This window comes from Erpetoichthys calabaricus, chromosome 9, assembly GCF_900747795.2.
Source record: "Erpetoichthys calabaricus chromosome 9, fErpCal1.3, whole genome shotgun sequence".
Taxonomy (NCBI): Eukaryota; Metazoa; Chordata; class Cladistia; order Polypteriformes; family Polypteridae; genus Erpetoichthys; species Erpetoichthys calabaricus.
The window spans coordinates 14,672,543-14,692,741 of record NC_041402.2 but is presented as its reverse complement, the minus strand read 5'-3'; positions in this window follow the sequence as shown (position 1 = coordinate 14,692,741).

The window sequence follows — 20,199 nt, the reverse complement described above, 5'->3', positions numbered from 1 at the left end:
TTGCTATTCACATGAGCACAGGAAATCTCGGTCAATCCTTCTAGCAACGAGAGTCCAACTAAAACGTAATGGTTGGTTTTGTCACAGTTTACAGTTCATTACCATCCTCAACTACTTTTTTTGACAAAAGTCGACATCAGCCCTGAAAGAGTTAAGGTATCTCTGCCAGGTAAGGGCCCTGGTTGTCCGCCATAGTTGTTAAAGTGATGTGATCCATTCTATGGCACCACTTCTTTTTCTGGCCAAGCTTAGAAAGTGACAAAATTTACCATTGCAGCAAATAAGAGCAAGATAGTGTTGGTACATATGTAGCTGACTGGAATCTGACTTTCTCTTTCCAGAAACAAACGGGGAAAAAAAAGGGCATCACACAAACGGTTTCTCCCCTAAACAGTATCTACTGTGCTTCTCCTTACTTTAATAACACAATAAACACATTACATATAAAACTATTTACAAAATATTGTTCAGATTTCCTAGGGAAAACTATTTACAATATGCTTAGCCTCACACAATAAAAAATATTCTAACTTTATAATGATAGATTCTTAACAAAAAAATACAGTAGCATACCGTTCCAAAAACAAAAGGGAAAAAAAGAACAGGGCGTCACACAAGCGGCTTCTCCCCTAAGCCTATTAAATAATAAATCAAATCAGTTACAAATTATTGTAAACAAAACTATTACTACAAAATAAATAAAATAATATGTAGAATAAAAATAAAAACCCAAAATACACATTTGGTCAACTGTACACGGCACCGAATTACATTAACACACTGTTCACCACGCTAAAAAAAAATATAACCATTAATTTTTTCTTAAGCATTCAAAAACTACATGTACAAGCTTAGGAAAGATACACATAACTGAATATACATTTGAACATTTTCAAATAATATACACGACAAATAAAATAAAATACAAATCAGAAAAAGCATGGGGAGAGCTGAAAACACCACCTACCCCAACAGCATCCACCGCGCTTTTGGCGGCAGAGCCAAGAAACGTGGTACATGCAAGTTGTGAGATGTAACACTAATTAACACCCGTACTATAACACATTATATGATCGGTATGCTATTATTTACAAGAATAATTGATTTTGGGGAAGTTCATAACTAAAACAAAACAAAATTACAAGTGACAGATTACACTTTGCTACACATGCACATTTTGGACTCGAGAGCAAGCATCTCGACTCACCAAGACCCAGTACATCAGCACATAGTTTGTGTGGAGTTGTCCAGCATTGGCCATTTTTCTAACAAGACAAATCAGGTTTCAGTTCAGCGAACATTATAGAATCTCCATAGAGGGATGCCACTGTAGCAAATGCATCACCATCTGACAAAACCACAGGAATATACCATACTAGCCAACCCGCGGCGTAGCATACGCCGCATAATTATTTATTGATGGGTGAACACTTCCTGAAAGACACAGTTGTCCAAATGGGGTGGGTTTGAGGATACGACTGTGAGTGAATGAAAAGATGGAACTCTGGAGAGAGCAACACAATGTACTGCATTCCAGTACATTACAGTGAATGCAGGAGGAGTGTTAGAGTTGGCGGGCGGGGCTCTGTCTTGCGTGTGTGCGTATCCCATGGTCGGGCGACTTGGTGGATTATATATAGAAAAGCTGCCGGAACCGAAAAGAACAATGAAAAGTCAATGTGGCTCAGAGGTACATGTGGACTGTAGCAGGTAGATAGACAACCCGCGGCGTAGCATACGCCACATAATTATTTATTGATGGGTGAACACTTCCTGAAATACACAGTTGTCCAAATGGGGTGGGTTTGAGGATACGACTGTAAGTGAATGAAAAGATGGAACTCTGGAGAGAGCAACACAATGTACTGCATTCCAGTACATTACAGTGAATGCAGGAGGAGTGTTAGAGTTGGCGGGCGGGGCTCTGTCTTGCGTGTGTGCGTATCCCATGGTCGGGCGACTTGGTGGATTATATATAGAAAAGCTGCCGGAACCGAAAAGAACAATGAAAAGTCAATGTGGCTCAGAGGTACATGTGGACTGTAGCAGGTAGATAGACAACCCGCGGCGTAGCATACGCCACATAATTATTTATTGATGGGTGAACACTTCCTGAAATACACAGTTGTCCAAATGGGTGGGTTTGAGGATACGACTGTAAGTGAATGAAAAGATGGAACTCTGGAGAGAGCAACATACAATTGTCCGTGACTAAAAACTGGTTGTGGCAGATACAGGCATATCTTTTTGAAAGTTTGGCCCTGTGCCTTATTAATTGTCATTGCGATGGCCAATCTAACAGGAAATTGAACAGTCAAGTCAACGTGACTCACAGGTGCATGTGGACTGTACACAGACGAAAGCGACTCAGGTGAGGAGTTGGGGGAGGACACATGAGCAGGCAGTGCGCATGCCTCGAGGGCGAGGGTGGACGCGGGAGAAAGCGACTCAGGACATGGTATAGAACTACTGGGCGTGGCCATCACCACCAGCCTACAATATTCAAATATCATACAGAATGCTCATGGGAATGTCGCACGACTGAATCAAAGTTAAAGGAGAGAAAATACAAAAGACTTTGCAAGTTAAAATTTATTTATTAACACAGATTTGCACATCGACATCCATCCCTTAATCTGGATCCACTTTGTCCAAACATATGTGCTTATGGTTGTCAACCAGTACTTTGCAAGAAGTGCCGGTGCGTGGAGTAATGCTGCCTGAGTCAAAGTGCATTTTTGCTGCCCTTGTACAGTTGCCAACACCCAAAACCGCAAGTTGTCCTTATTAGGCATGCGATATTTTACTTTTGTAAAATAATAATAAAACGATAAAATGTGATTAGCTTCTAAACAATAAAACGCAAATATGCATTAAAAACAATTCAAATGCTTGGTGTGAAACTCGTCCCGCCTGCTTTCCTTGCGTACATCATGCTCACTGCCTGCTCATGCCTCGAGAGCGAGGGAGGACGCAGGAGGGAGGTTAGAATTGGTGGGCATGGCTCTGTCGTGCGTGTGTCTTGCTTGCCATGGACTTAGTGAATTATATATATAGATAGATGTGCGGCACGTGCAATAAAAGTACATCATTATATACTGCTGAATACACTTTGATAAAATTTCTTTAATTTGGAAGCACTATACAGAGTCATACACAAGTCCCAAATAACAGGGAGTGTGTTTCCCTGCAGCACCCTTTTGTGGCATCCCCCTGGCCCCCAGCAGGGCTGCATTACTGGACTACAATTCCCAGCATTCTCTGCTGGTGTCTGAATCCAGGGCTGCTGCCATCTACCATCCTGGGGGAATGAATATCCCTTAAAGCCAGGTCTTTGCTGTCCTTCCCTTTCACCCTGGCCCAGAGAAGGTACTACAAATATATCTGGTCGGGACACCTGTCCATCTGCCTGTGGCTTCCCAACCGGGTAAGGAATCTTCAATTCCTGGTTGAGACTTCTGTCCATCCACCCGACAAGTCTGTTTCGGGTTTGGCACCTTTCTCTCTTGTGGCCGGGATGTCTGTCTATTCTCTTGAAGCCTCCTGTCCGGGTAAGGAACCATCCCCTCTCCTGGTTGGGATGCCCATCCATCCATATATATATATATATATATATATATATATCTTGGCAAATCGCATTGGCGATTCTAAAACCCTAGTGTATGGGTGTGTGTGTGTGTGTGTGCGCCCTGCCTGGGGTTTGTGTCCTGCCTTGTGCCCTGTTTTGGCTGGGATTGGCTCCAGCAGACCCCCGTGACCCTGTAGTTAGGAAATAGCGGGTTGGATAATGGATGGATGGATATATATATATATATATATATATATAGATACAGATATAGATATATCTATATCTATATATCTATCTATATCTATTATATATAAAAAATCTTAGGTCAAGACGTGATCATCTCGGAGAGACACTTTGAAGACTTCTTGCACTTCACGCCCTACTTACAATTTCTCGGAGAGACTTTAACGCCCCACAAGACAAGGAAGTGAGACAAAAGGACAGCTGCTGTACAGGCTTTTTAATGAACGACGCGCAGAGCAACATGCTGAACACACAGCTCACCAGCAGCTAGCAGACAGCCAGCAACTGATCCATCCACATCTCCTTAGCATGCGTTCAGCATCCCCCTTCACAACACGAGAGGCAGAGATGCGAAGTGGCTAGCATGAAGTGCACCCCCAGGGGTGGGGGTTATGGGGTGGAAGAGCGAAGCGAGTAGGGGGCACAGCCCCCAGTATATATTGTGGAGACTGGCTCGGACACAGACAGGCAGACACACTCATGTCACCCAACACACGTTTATTTACAATACTATTTAAAAGTCCAAGTGCCACACACCCCAATCTTCCCCAAAGTCCAGGCCAACCACTCTGCCTCTTCGGACCACCTCCTTCTCTCTTTCTCTCTGACCTTGTCCTGCTTCCACCCGACTCCAGCATCGAATGAAGGGAGGCGGCCCCTTTTATCTGTACCCGGATGTGTTCCAGGTGAGCACTGGCAATCCCACGAACACACCCCAGTGTGGTGGAAATGCCGGCTGTCCTCCCAGAAGCACTCCGGGTGTTCCCTCTCTTCTTCCCCCCAGCACTTCCTGGTGTGGCGGAAGTACTGGGTCCAGGGTCCTTCAGGCCGGGGGACGCCCCCTGGCGGTGACCACGGGCCCCTACAGGGTTGGGCTTCCAAGCCCTGTACCCGTGGCCCCCAATACAACCAGGGCGGAAGGCCCCTCGCGGTCTGGAGGAGGAATGAGCCCTCCTCCTGTCTTCCTGGGCGTCCCAGCCGGGCATGAGCACCGTCCGGGTGCCACAATATATATATATATATATATATATATATATATATATAATATATATACTAGCCATCCCCTGCAGCTACGCCCATATAGTAGTGAAACGGGACAGTGAGGAGGGGCCGCCCGGCTCCCCACTCCTGATGTCACGCCTCCCCTCCTCTTGGCCCACAGCCTCTGTCTCAGATTAGTACGAATATATCACTCCTGCAAGTGAATTATGATTCTTAGCACGATGAGAGAAGTCGAAAAATCAAACAGAATGTTCAAGCAAATAGAAAAATGCTAAGCAGAGGTGAGGTACATGCCCAGAGGCTGGCACATGGGTGAGGAGGGCCCCGTCCCATACTCCTCCCCTGAGCCCGCTGCGTGTCTCTCAGATTTGCACAAATAAATCGGTACCGCAAGCGAACTATGATACTTAACACGATGAGAGAAGTTGCAAAATCAACCGGAATGTTCTAGCAAATTATAGAAAAAAAACCAATCTAAATCCGTTAAGTAGTTCTCTTGTGAAAAGCGGACATACATACAGACAGACATTGGATTTTACTGTATATACTGTATATATATATATATATATATATATATATATATACAGTGAAATACGTTTAACGCGAAAACGCTTAAGATGAAATATCAGTCAACACGAAATAATACAACGGTCCCGACAAACTACTATGTATTTTCATGCATTTTTTTTCTCTTAACACGAAACGAAAATCGCTTAACACGAAAAGATTTCCCTTCTGGGAAAGAACAAAATACGGAAAACACCAGCCGCGCAGGCGAGATTTAAGAGGGGTGTGAAATGAAAGAGAGGTGGTTTCACATGTTTCGTAGAAAGGAGGCAAACTTGGCTTTGAAATACCCTCGGAATAGCCTGTGACACGAGCCAATTTTGTTTATCTAAGCTACTTTCACCCTCCACCCCTACAAACGCCACACAAAAACATCTCATCTCTCATCAGTTAGCTTTGGAATTCGGTGACGAGTACATCGCAGTGTGAGTAAAAATCAGTGAGTTTGGTTCGCGTTTTTTTTTTCTATTTTAGAAGAATTTTTTTTACGAGCACAATGGCAAAGAGCTCAGGGGGAAAGCAAACTGCTATTTCGCTTAAAATGAAGATGGAGCTTCTTAAGGCTGTTGATCAAAAATAGAAGACGAAAACGGAAATCTGTAAAGATTTTGATATTGCTATCTCTACATTATCAACAATACAGTAATTAAAAAAAAGAGAGCAAATTACGGAAATGTTTGAACGGAGTAAGTTTGAGCCAGAGCGAAAATGGATGAGAACGGCCAAACACGAGGATTTAGAGACGGTTTTACTTGTTTGGTTCAAACAAGCGAGATCTCAGAATGCTCTCATTTTTATTAATTACATGCATATATACATATCTATGTAAATAAAATGTACTCTAATAAACTTAATTTTGTTGAATATACTGCATCTTTTTTTTTTTTTTGTAATATCCTTTAACACAAAATTCTTTTAACATGAAAAAATATTTCAGTCCCCTCAGTTTCGTGTTAAACGATTTTCACTGTATATATATACACACACACATATACACACACACACACACACACAGTGGATTCAGAAAGTATTCAGACGCCATCACTTCATGCACACTTTATGGTGTTGCAGATTTAATTTTAAATGGGTAAATCTGACATTTTTGCCAGTCAATAACCCATAATGGCAAAGTGAGGATGTCATGAAGTTGCTTGGGTTCAAAAGCACAGCTGCCAGAAACACTGTCGAAATTGCCCACTAGAGGGGGAAAACACCATCAAATACCCCATCAAGAAACCCAAAGGGTGAAGACAAAGCTTAGTAAAAGCTTAATAAAAATTAAAGTTTAATTTTACAAAAATGGTTGTGCGAGCACAAAGCTTCAAAGAGCACAAAGGAGATGCCTGAAAAGGCAAGGTGAAATTCTGAAACAGAATCCAAGAGGCAAAGTCAAAAACAAAGCACAGGGTCAAAAATCCAGAAAACACAAAGTTAAGCAGTAGCACAGTAACTCGCCCAAACACTCTCCACTCCAGTGCGCTCAATGAACTGCCAGGAATTATGGGGAGGCCCTCTCTTAAAACCTCACAGTGTGTGGTGCTGGGGAGTCACCCGCTGCACTTGGGTCCCAATCCAGGTGGTTTGTTGGGTGGTAGGTACGGCACCATGCTATCAGAGCATGCTCCCAACCAACCTCCCTTAAATAGGGTGGAGGGCCATTCCTGGTGGTGATGGACCACCCACAAAGCACAACAGACATAACTAAATCTCTCCCCCTTTTCTGAAAATATACATCTCTGTATAAATACATAAAATCCAACGTCTGCCTGTCTGTATGTCTGTCTCTTTTCACGAGAGAACTACTTAACGGATTTAGATTGGGTTTTTTTTCTATAATTTCCTTGAACATTCCGGTTGATTTTGCGACTTCTCTCATCACGCTAAGTATCATATTTCACTTACAGGAGCAATTTATTTGCATTAATTCAGGATAGAGGCTGCAGGCCGAGGGGAGGGGAAGCGTGACATCAGGAATGGGGAGCCAGGCAGGGCCCTCCTCCCTCACACGCCAGTCTCCGTTCAAGTCGGTCTACCTCTGTGTTTTGGAGTGTAATTTGCCTCTGCTTAGCTAGCGATACCTGTTTGTTTATTGATTTTTAAAGTTTGTCCTGTTTCACTACTACACAGGCAGAGCCGCAGGGAACAGCTAGTAAGAAATAAAATGAGCATTAATGCAAATAAATGATAAAAAATGAAACAAGCCAGACATGAAACACAACAATGAACAACAGCCAAGGGGAAAAAATGCTGGCTGAAACATGAGAGGACGTGTTCTGTGAAAGGTTTCAAATGTATTAAAAATCAAAAACTGAAATCCCATACCCATAGACATATTCAGGCCCTTAATTCAGTACTTTGTGGAAGTCCCTTTGGCAGCCATATGTTAGCCATTAGGCTGAGGTACAGAAATATTTTCCCAAACAACAGATTACCTCTTGAAGTGCCAATATGGAGACACTGGGACACTTTTCATAAAAAAGATACAGTTCTGACCATTTGGCTCTTTCAGTAAAAGTAACAACTCAAAGATCCAAGCTTATAAGTGGAATGGCACTTTTATAAGATTCCCCAGAACTGAATTATATATTTCTGTCTTGAGATCCTGCCTGCTAGTGGACCTCAATCCTGTGTTTCAGCATTAAAGGTTCCTGTGTGTATATTTTGGGCTCTTTTGGATGTTTGTAGATAGATAGATAGTGTGGAGACTGGCTCGGACACAGACAGGCAGACACGTTCATGTCACCCAACACACGTTTATTTATAGTACTATTTACAAAGTCCATGTGCCCACACGCTCCAAAGTCCTGGCCACACAACAATGCCTTCTCTCTCTTCAGGCCGCCTCCTTGCCGTCCTGCTGACATCATCTTCCTTCCTCCCGACTCTTGTCTCCGACTGAAGGGAGGCGGCCCCTCATATCTACACCCGGATGTGCTCCAGGTGCTCCCCGGCAATTTTCCACAGACACTCCCCAGTGTGGCGGAAGTGTCGGCTGTGTACCTGGAAGCACTCCGGGTGTTCCCTCTTCTCTTCCCCCCAGCACTTCCTGGTGTGGCGGAAGCGCTGGGGTCCAGGGTCCCCAAGGCATCAGGGCACCCCCTGGCGGTGGCCACGGGCCCCTACAGGGTAGAGCTTCCAAGCGCTGTACCCGTGGCTCCCAATAAAACCAGGGAGGACGCCCCCTCGTGTCCTGGAGGAGGCACAAGCCCTCCTCCACTCCTCCTAGGCGTCCCATCGCCAGCGAAGACCCGTTGGTCCGAGCGACACACCCCGTTAGGACGGCTCAACCCCGAAGTGGGTCCTACTCTCTGTCCAGGGTCCAATCCGGCACCCTGGAACTCTCTTCTTCGGCACCCCCTCCGAGATCTCCTCTCCCCGCTGTTTAGTGCCGCTCATGCCTTCGCAGCCTCCGCTGGTTGAGAGGCTGCCCCATCGCCAGTGAAATGTCGTCCAGCCAAACGGTCCATCTGATGAGGGTCGGCTTCCCACGAAGCAGGTCCTACTGCTCGTCCCAGGCCCAATCCTGCAACACACAGAAACACAGGGGCAGAGCCGCTGCCTGGACACCCTTCCCTGGTGTCCCTCTGTGCCACGCACTGGCAGCGCTCCCCCCTTTTACAAGGACCCCGGAACTTGCCTGTTCGGAACCTTTTCCGCGGGTTGCGTGTCCCTCTAGCTGACGGGACCGCCTGCTTTTCTCTCCCTTCTACTGGCTCTGGGGAGTGGCCCTTCACTGGACGTGCGCACCCAGCAGCACGTCCCTTCCTGTTGGAGGAATCGGCACTCAGCTCTCGATCCCTCCTTTCCCTCTTGGAGGCCCTGACGGTTTGAGTCTGCGCATGACAAGCGCGCAGCCCCATTCCCGTCTGCGTCCCTGCAGAGCGACGGGAGACTGCCGCGGGCTCGGGGCATCAGGCACTAGGACCCAGGGCACTTGTCAGCCCCTGTCCGCCCTGCCCTCTGGCTGTTACTCCCCTCACCACGCGAGCAGCCTGTACCACGGCATCCGCTGTCGGAGACCTACCAACATGGTCCCGATCACTAAAATCACGGTCCCCATCGGTAGGATCTCCCTTTCTCTGTATGGGGGCGGTCTCACTTACCGTCCCCCGCCGCGTCCCTTCGGCTGAAGCCTCCAGCACCGCGCCGATCCGCCCACTGTCGCAGCGTCATCACGGACGTGGCAGCCTTCACCTCCAGCTCCTTCAATCCTCTACGGAGGACGCGCATCACCTGTAAAAGTGACTCTGCGGGCTGCAGGCATTCCTCCAGCTCCCGCAGAGTCACTGGCAAGCACAGAGAGTCAGTCGGCAGTTGCCCTACCTTTCTGTCAGGCATATCCGCCGGCTGCTCTCTGAGGGGCCTTCCCACAGGCCCTGTCGGGTCCTTCTTCAGCCCGGGATTGACACTCCTTGTGCCCGCCTCCATCCAATCATCGGCGGGCTTACCGGACACACCGGCCAATCCCGTGCCTGTCACGGTCCGCGGCCATTTTGGCTCTGTTTCCTTTTCTCCTGGTGCGGCGACATGCCTTCCTGGACTCCAGCAGCAGCTGCTGCTTATTGAGCTGCAGCGTCTCCTTTCTTGTGGCACTGCATGCCGCCACCTCGGCGCCAACGACAGCCTGAGGCACGGCATACCGCTGCCACTGACGCAGACCCAGGCAGTCTCTGCCTGCAACACAAAAGGTAAGCTTGCCCCCTCGGGGCCTATCGCCATTAGGCAGGGCACTCACCTCCTGGGTCTCGTCTCTCTGGGGTGCCGTCCTCCTCGCACTTCTGCCTCGGACGTCCTTAGCGACAGTGTGCCTGCTGGAGCACGCTGCACTCAGGCAACATTCTTGTTCTTCTCCCTGCACCAGGGGAACATGGCCATGTAATAGACCGGTGGCGGGCCGCGAGGTGAATCGTTCACGCGGGGTTGTAGGTACACCGCTCCCGCGGCACGTGTGTGGGCGCATCTGCTGCGTCGAGCCGTCCACAAAATTTTTATTTTGGGGTCCCCGTCTTGGAACAGACAGAGGGCCCCACGTTGGGCGCCATTGTGGAGACTGGCTCGGACACAGACAGGCAGACACGTTCATGTCACCCAACACACGTTTATTTATAGTATTATTTACAAAGTCCATGTGCCCACACGCTCCAAAGTCCTGGCCACACATGCCTTCTCTCTCTTCAGGCCGCCTCCTTGCCGTCCTCCTGACATCATCTTCCTTCCTCCCGACTCTTGTCTCCGACTGAAGGGAAGCGGCCCCTTATATCTACACCCGGATGTGCTCCAGGTGCTCCCCGGCAATCTTCCACAGACACTCCCCAGTGTGGCGGAAGTGTCGGCTGTGTACCCGGAAGCACTCCGGGTGTTCCCTCTTCTCTTCCCCCCAGCACTTCCTGGTGTGGCGGAAGCGCTGGGGTCCAGGGTCCCCAAGGCATCAGGGCACCCCCTGGCAGTGGCCACGGGCCCCTACAGGGTAGAGCTTCCAAGCGCTGTACCCGTGGCCCCCAATACAACCAGGGAGGACGCCCCCTTGTGTCCTGGAGGAGGCACAAGCCCTCCTCCACTCCTCCTAGGCGTCCCGGCCGGGCATGGACGCCTGCCGGGCACCACAATAGATAGATAGATAGATAGATAGATAGATAGATAGATAGATAGATAGATAGATAGATAGATAGATAGATAGATAGATAGATAGATAGATAGATAGATAGATAGATAGATACTTTATTAATCCCAAGGGGAAATTCACATAATCCAGCAGCAGCAGCATACTGATACAAAAAACAATATTAAATTAAAGATTGATAATAATGCAGGTATAACAGACAATAACTTTGTATAATGTGAACGTTTACCCCCCCGGGTGGAACTGAAGAGTCACATAGTTTGGGGGAGGAATGATCTCCTGAGTCTGTCAGTGGAGCAGGACGGTGACAACAGTCTGTCATTGAAGCTGCTCCTCTGTCTAGAGATGATCCTGTTCAGTGGATGCAGTGGATTCTCCATAATTGATAGGAGCCTGCTCAGCGCCCGTCGCTCTGCCACAGATGTCAAACTGTCCAGCTCCATGCCAAAAGTAGAGACTGCTTTCCTTACCAGTTTGTCCAGGCGTGAGGCATATTCCAAGTCAGTGCTGCATTATATACTGCATATTCAGATCTTCTAAAGCAGGGGTCCCCAACTCCAGACCTGGATGGCCGCAGTGGCTGCAGGTTTTCATTTTAACCCTTTTCTTAATTAGTGACCTGTTTTTGCTGCTAATTAACTTCTTTTGAACTAATTTTGCTTGACTTACTCTTGAAGACTCAGACCCCTTAATTGTTTCTTTCCTTATTAATTAGCAGCCAAACAATAATGAGATACAAAATGAGCCAAAACATGACCAGCAAACTGTGTCCATCATACAATATCTGAAAATAAAGAAAGATGAAGGACTCAGGAAAGTTGAAATGCTCAGGTCCACAAATCATTCTACTGGTGCTCTTAGAAAAGAGAAAATCACCAATTTCAGAAATGTCTGCTATTGCACAATGAGAGCAGCAATCAGCCATGGAATTAAAAAAACGGGTTTAATTAATAAGAAGACTCAGCGCCTAATTAAGCAACTGGTTGGCGTTTGAGGCCCTGACTTAGTTGGTCTTCTGTTGGCTCACTCACTTCACATCTCATTTCTGTTTGGGTGTCATTTAAGGAAAGAAATGAAGCAATTCAGAGGAACGATGGAGAAATTCAGGGAAACATTTCTTAAAAAAGAAGTCCATTAAAATGAAAGGAAAAGCAGTTAATTAGAAGCAAAAACTGGTCACCAATTAAGAAAAGGGTTAGAATGAAAACCAGCAGCCACTGGGGCCCTCCTGGACCGGAGTTGGGGACCCCTGCTCTAAAACAAATAACCATTTTAAGACATTATTATAACTCCGAAACTGCGGTGATTTGTGCATGCAAAAAGGGGAAAGGTGAACATTTTTCTCCATACTTTAAACATCTCAGAATGACCGCCGTCTATCAAAGCCATGTGTTGTTTTTCTCTGTACCCTGTTAGTCATGTCTGGTGTGATGACCAAAGTAAGAAGTTTAAAACCAGACGTAAATTACAAATGTGAAAATGCTCAAGTAAAGTGAATCAGTCAGAAGCCGAGCACGTACTCAAGACCTGTTCAGATGACCCCAAACTCAAATATGCCAAGGAGGCCAGAAGCTGGACAAAAGAACATTTTTATTATAGAAAAAGGCAATTACAAAATACACAAGTTAGTAGGTTAATAAAAATTAACAAGAAGACAGGTTAAAAAACAATATGTCCTCAATCTCTCTCTTGATAGGTCTCATGCCTGCTCCTATTAATTTCCTTCTCTTTCTTTCTTTTGCCACACTTCCTTCCACCACTAATCCTCCAAACTTGAAACTCTTCTTTGTTGGCATCTAGAAGAGCCTTTTGAAACCCCTGTGGAAAGTCCATCTTGGGAGGGCTCTGGGACTACTACCATTCCCAAGCCGAGACCTCCTGAGGTCATCTGTGGAAGGTCGAGCTTTTAGTTTCAGGGCCCCTAAACTGTGGACTGGTCTGCCTGCTACTATAAGAGATGCCTCTTCAGTCTCAGCATTTAAATCCCGGCTGAAGTCTCACTACTTCAGTTTAGCACACCCTGACTAGAGCTGCTGATTAACTGTGCAGACTGCATCTCTGTTGTTGGTCATTAACACTTAAACATAATATGATAGTTAGAATTTGTTACTAACCCTCACCTATTCTGCTTCTCTTCTCAGTACTCAAATGTGGCCCTTGGTTGTTTCACCTGCCTAAGATAAAGTCATCTCTGATGGAGGATTGCAGGAATCATCGGGTAGAAGGGTCCTTTCATCTGATTGGCTGGCCCAGCACTGACTCAACTGTGGAATGGCCAATAGGGGGAGGCAGCTTGATGGCCGAGGTCTCCAGGACTCTGAACAAATCCAAATTATGGGATGTCATCTACTGTTGAATTCTGCTCTGTACTTGTAATATTTCTATTGTACTATTATATTATATTGAGGATTACTTGTGTTCTGTTCTGTGTATTGTATTGTATTTACCCTTTTTTGACACCCACTGCACGCCCAACCTACCTGGAAAGGTGTCTCTTTTTGAACTGACTTTCCCAAGGTTTCTTCAATTTTTTCCCTACAACGGTTTTTTTGGGAGTTCTTCCTCGTCTTCTTAGAGAGTCAAGACTGGGGGGCTGTCAAGAGGCAGGGCCTGTTAAAGCCCATTACGAAACTCCTTGTGTGATTTTGGGCTATACAAAAATAGATTGTATTGTATTGTATCTGGGTGGAGTGGAGTGTAGTGGCCTCAGATATACCTGCAGGTCTGGTTGTTATCTTATATTTAAAGGGCTAGGCCAATCCCAGGTTAAGACAATGTCACATTAGATGACTTTTGTGGGGATTTGCAGTCTTTGGCTTCATTTATATTATCTTAGCTAGTCGGAGGCATTCAGAAGACAATCGTCTAACGTGGCATACCCAATGAATGAGACCAACTAGTCTGTGAGTGGCTATGAAGAAATCAAAGACATAACGAAAAATGCAATTAAAAAAAAACAAAAAAAACAGATAGTACCCCAATTTACTTTGGTGTCTGTTTTATTAATAATATTTTATTTACTCTTATTTGAAAGAAGTCATTTAACATACGTTCAGTTACAGGACTGAAAGCAACAACAGTACAAAGAATTGTAAAGATGATTGCCTCATAAATATTCAATCATTAGATTTTTATTACTAATTAGGGCTTAATTTTAAACCTTGCCTTTTTTCACTATAAGTCATTGCACTATTTAAAGGAATGCCTTGCTGTCTCGAACAAGTAATACTGTGCAATATCCAGAGCTGCCAAACATACGGACATTCAGAGCACATATAAATCAAGAATGTGAGGGTTGATTTTTTGGTCTCTTTTGCTGCTCCACCTCTCCAATGACACGGCACCCGATCAAACGCAAAATCACCATGGAGCACCACATTAGACTACAAATGCATTCCTTTAGTGATTGTTATTACAATGTAAATACTATGTAATTACTACTCTGTACTACAGCCAAAAAATGAATGGAGAGCACCCTCAGTTTACTTTGGGGTCTTTTTTTTATTTATTTTTTTTAAAAACTCTTGTATGGGAAAAAAAGAAATGGATGTCCGCCTGCTAATGTACAACATCATGTACCTACACCGGGACCTGTGATTGCCAACAATTTAATTGACTTGGACTGACAGACAAACCGTTGCCACCAATCAGTGTTTTTCTTTAGTTTTGCCAAGGTACCTACCATTTCCGTACACTTTTACTTGTCATCACCCCTCTGATTGTGAGCGTGTCATCGCTAATTTTGCACAGCACCACATTTAATTTTGCGCTTCACCTCATTTCAATGTGCACATCACCTTAAGAGTGTGCATCACCTTTTTTAATTGTGTGGCACCACATTTAATTTTGCGTGTCACCTCTTTGAGTGTGTGCACCACCTTAAGTGTGCATGTCACATTTAATTGTGCGCCTCAACTTTTTTAATTGTGCGGCACCACATTTAATTTTGCGCGTCACCTCATTTGATTGTGTGCATCACCTTAAGTGTGCATGTCACATTTAATTGTGCGCGTCACCTTTTTTAATTGTGTGGCACCACATTTAATTTTGCATGTCACCTTAAGTGTGCAAGTCACCTTGTTTAATTGTGAATGTCACATTTAATTGTGCGGCACCACATTTAATTTTGCACGTCACCTTTTTAATTGCATGTGTCACATTTAATTATGCGCGGCACCACATTTAATTGTGCGGCACCACATTTAATTTTGCACGTCACCTTAACTGTGTGCATCACCTTGTTTAATTGTGTGTGTCACATTTAATTGTGCGCGGCACCACATTTAATTGTGCGGCACCACATTTAATTTTGCACGTCACCTTTTTAATTGCATGTGTCACATTTAATTATGTGCAGCACCACATTTAATTGTGCGGCACCACATTTAATTTTGCACGTCACCTTAAGTGCGCGCATCACCTTGTTTAATTGTGTGTGTCACATTTAATTGTGCGCGGCACCACATTTAATTTTGCACGTCACCTTAAGTGCGCCTATCACCTTGTTTAATTCTGTGTGTCACATTTAATTGTGTGCGGCACCACATTTAATTGTGCAGCACCACATTTAATTTTGCACGTCACCTTTTTAATTGCATGTGTCACATTTAATTGTGCGCGGCACCACATTTAATTGTGCGGCACCACATTTAATTTTGCACGTCACCTTAAGTGCGCGCATCACCTTGTTTAATTGTGTGCGGCACCACATTTAATTGTGCAGCACCACATTTAATTTTGCACGTCACCTTTTTAATTGTATGTGTCACATTTAATTGTGCGCGGCACCACATTTAATTGTGCGGCACCACATTTAATTTTGCACGTCACCTTAAGTGTGTGCATCACCTTCTTTAATTGTGTGTGTCACATTTAATTGTGTGCGGCACCACATTTAATTGTGCGGCACCACATTTAATTTTGCACGTCACCTTAAGTGTGTGCATCACCTTGTTTAATTGTGTGTGTCACATTTATTTGTGCGCGGCACCACATTTAATTGTGCAGCACCACATTTAATTTTGCACGTCACCTTGTTTGTGTGTGTCACATTTAATTGTGAGTGTCACCTTTTTCAATTGTGTGGCACATTTAATTGTGCACATCACCTTGTTTTATTGTGTGGCACCACATTTAATTCTGTGTGTCACACCTTTAAATTTTTTGTCACTTGCCTTTCAAGGCCACCGTACCATCCATCTGTCGAGATTGAGATGGTATAAAAGTTTGTTTTTTTTTAACAATTTTTACTATTTTGGGAATTTTTAGGCCCTCCCCTTGCATCTACTAAAGGCCCTTTCACATTACAAGACTTTTCCAACAATTTCAGTCACAGCCTTCATTTACAAATCCATAGGTTTGTTTGTACCTTAGTCATAGGGTCAGCACTGTGTTTGCAGGACAGCAGACAACGACAAACAACAAATACTATCCGGAAGAACAATGCATAAAATGCAGCAACCAGGAATGCAGAATGCGGGTGTTTTGGACCTCACAAACAAAACAGAAGCTCATCTGTCTTACGTCTTGTATTTCATGTACCATGATAGAATGGAAAAAAGAAAAAAAGGGCAAGGACTGAGGCTGAACTCGCCGTACCTTTTAACCCACCACACGCTATTGGCTGTCAGAAAAAGGGCCGAGCACAACTGTGCTGAAAAGACGGCCTGCAGTGGTGTAATTTGACATGCCCCGTGGTTTTCAGTTGTTATAATTGACATGGTCAGGTGATGAGATCAAGTCTGACAAACCCTACAATTATCCATCCATCCATTTTCCAACCCGCTGAATCCGAACACAGGGTCACGGGGGTCTGCTGGAGCCAATCCCAGCCAACACAGGGCACAAGGCAAGAACCAATGCCGGGCAGGGTGCCAACCCACCGCAGAACCCTACAATTAGAAGTGACGTAATAGATAGATAGATAGATAGATAGATAGATAGATAGATAGATAGATAGATAGATAGATAGATAGATAGATAGATAGATAGATAGATAGATAGATAGATAGATAGATAGATAGATAGATACTTTATTAATCCCAAGGGGAAATTCACAATAAGATGACAGTGGCTTAAGGTTTAAATGAAAAATAATAAAATCCATCCTTCCTTTAAATGTTCATACAGAGGCTACATCATTCTCTTTGGTGTTTGCTGAGTTATAACATTTTAAAAAGGCTGCTTTCACTCAAGGAAATCTCTATATTGATACTGATATGGTGCTCAAACCAGCCTATGTTGTTTGAAAGAACTGCTCCAAAGATGGAGGTCGCTACCAGGCACAGGACATCTCCGATGCTGCGTCACTGTTTCGCCGAGTGTAGACAGGAGACCAGCCAAATTCAGTTAAAGCATCCCCAGCAGCCAAAGGCCTTTGCCAATTGTGATACTGTTTTCCATGTTGCTTCCTCTTCCAAGTTCGAGGTTTTGTGTTCATCTGCAATGAATATAACAACAAAAGATTTGTATGGAAACAATATCTTGGAGTGCTGAGCTTGTAAAACATCTTATGTTCCAAAATATAGACGAAAAGACATGGAGGAGGGGTGGCACGGTGGTGCAGTGCTGGCATGGCTGCCTCACAGTAAGGAGGATGGGGTTTGCATCCTTATCTTCCTTGTGTGGAGTTTGCATGTGTCTCCATGTCTGTGTAGGTTTCAGTTTTCTCCCACAGTCCAAAGACACACAGGTTAGGTGGATTGGCGATGCTGAATTGGCCTGTGTGTGTGGTTGGGGTATGAGTGTGTGTGTGTGTTTGTCCTGAGATGGACAGTAGCAGGATTTGAACCCACAACCTCAGGATCTGAGGTCCAAAGCCTTACCCACCATGCCACAATGCCTGCCTTCTTGAAAGGAAGCGCTGAATTTCAATGCTATCTGTGAATGTGGCAGACCAAAACATGCAGTGGATTCAGTGCGTATTCGAGGAGAGCAGTGCGGTGGTGAGAATTTTGGCAAAAGGGAGGAATTTTGGAAAGAGAAACCTGTGTTTTTTTGTGCTTGTTGTGACATATTTGAGGTGATTTGGTTAATAAACCAACCTTTATTTGAACCCGGCACTCTGCTTGTGTGTTCGTGTTGGGGTTTGGGACGTTGACACCCTGGTTTCCATCACACTGTCACATTGTGGTAATGTTTTTTTTTTAAATTAGTCTGAATTGGTCTTTGTTTGATCAAAAGTCCAATATGCTAACCACTTGACCGAAACCGCTAATTCAAATATATGTCTGTTGGCTAAAAGCACTATATATACAGTGTCACAGATGGCTGGGGTTCTTAACCAGCCAGGACGCCTGGAAGGACCGGAAGCTGGCATTTATATCTTCCGGGCCACGAGGAGGCAACTGCCCTGGGTCAGGAGAGGACCATGGGAAAGGAGCAAAGAGGTTCCAACCCATAGGGACCCGTGGCCACCGCCAGGGGGCGTTTTAAGCCTCATGGAACCCGGGAAAGATTTACTTCCGCCACACCCGGCCAGATGGATGAAGATCCTTCCAGGGTCGCCCGGAGTGCTTCCGGTGCAAAGGGCAGCACTTCCGCCACACCAGGAAGTGCTGCTGGAAGAATGTCATAAGACACCTGGAGCACATCCGGGTAGAAATAAAAGGGGCCGCCTCACTACAGTCTGGGAGCTGGAGTCGGGAGTGGGAGCAGGACAAAGCTCCTGTGAGGAGAGGAAAGGCGCCATGGACATTGAAAGAAGCCCGGAATAGGGGTGATTTGGTGCTGGGAGCAGTGTGTGCTGTGTGGGACAGTGTATAATTGTGCTTAATAAATGTGTGCATTTTATAAAGATTTGGTTTCCAACTAGTGGTGTCCGGGTAAGTCTCACAATGGCACCCAATGTGGGGCTTTCGACCTGTTCCAAGGCGGGAACCCCTATAAATAAATATTTTGTGAGCTGCCCGGCACCTCAGTCAACCACACACACGCGCCGCATGGAAGAGGCCCGCACACGCACCGTGGACGTTCCGCGAATTGCCCAGAGGCCGTCAGCGGTTCCCTGAAGTGTCGTGTCCCACCCGATGGGGGTGAGGAATGCCAGCCAAGGCAGGAGACCGACAGATTCCCCAGCGTTTGCTGTCTCCCTGAAGACCGCGATAGGCACATCCACTGACATGGCCGGTTGGAGGCTAGGAGCTCTGAGAGATGGGATCCAAGAGGTGAGTCCCAGCCCCTGCGATAGGCGGCCCACGGGAGTATGCCGTGCAGGGCTCTGTATCGCTTTTACAGGAGGGGACTACCTGGATCCGTGTCGCCGGCTGGGGTGTGCCGATCCTGACAGCAAAGCCGGGACGGCGGTGCTAGAGAAAAGGGAGGATCTGCCACGTCTTGAGAAGCCGAGGCAGAGGGGCTGCAGCAAGTCTCACAGACCCCTCGGGAGAAAGGCGAAGATGGAGGCGGACCGGAAGTCCCTCCCCATGACAGGCGAGGGATTGGACAGTGTGTGCCATGCTCCCGTCAAGGATTGGTCGGCAGCGGGACCGGCAAACGTCCATGCTGAGCAAAGGGAGGGACCAACGAAACCCGGAAGAAAGCTCCAGAGTGCACAGCCGGTGAATAGGACCGATCTAAAGGTAAGTCCTTCATCGGCTGATGCTTTGTTTGTGCCTGCAGGTCGAGACAACCCGGAGATTACCCTTCGGTTCACAAAGTTGTTGCGGCAGATGGAACGTGACCTTCGAGTCTGCATAGACAAGCTGAAGGGGAAGGCGATCGTGCCACGTCAGACGTTACTTCACGGGGCAGAATGGCGCAGCGCTGGAATCTTTGGCCGGAGGATCGCGGCGGTACAGGTGAGTGAGACCAGTACCATAAAGGAAAAAGGAGAAGCGAGCAAATGTCTCCCGGTATCGTGTGGTTCTGGTGAACGAGTAGCCGCGTCTCCGACAGTGGAGGCGACGCGAAGAGCCGATTGCGTGGAAGGCGTGGAGCCATGACGCCGGCTGATGAGTTCCGTGGGTCTTAGTGCCCTACTGCCAGTACCCGCATCAGTTTCACGCCGTTCCACAGGGGTGCAGATGGCAAGGGGTCTCTTCCTTTCCCATAGGGAGACCCAAACCATCAGAACACCCCAGAGGAAAAGGAAGAATCGGAGGATGACGTCTGACTCTTCCTACAAAGTGAGACGTGAGCCTGTGAGCTCACGTATCGTGACAGGCCACCCTTTGCAGTGGCAGAGGGAAGCCCCGAAGTC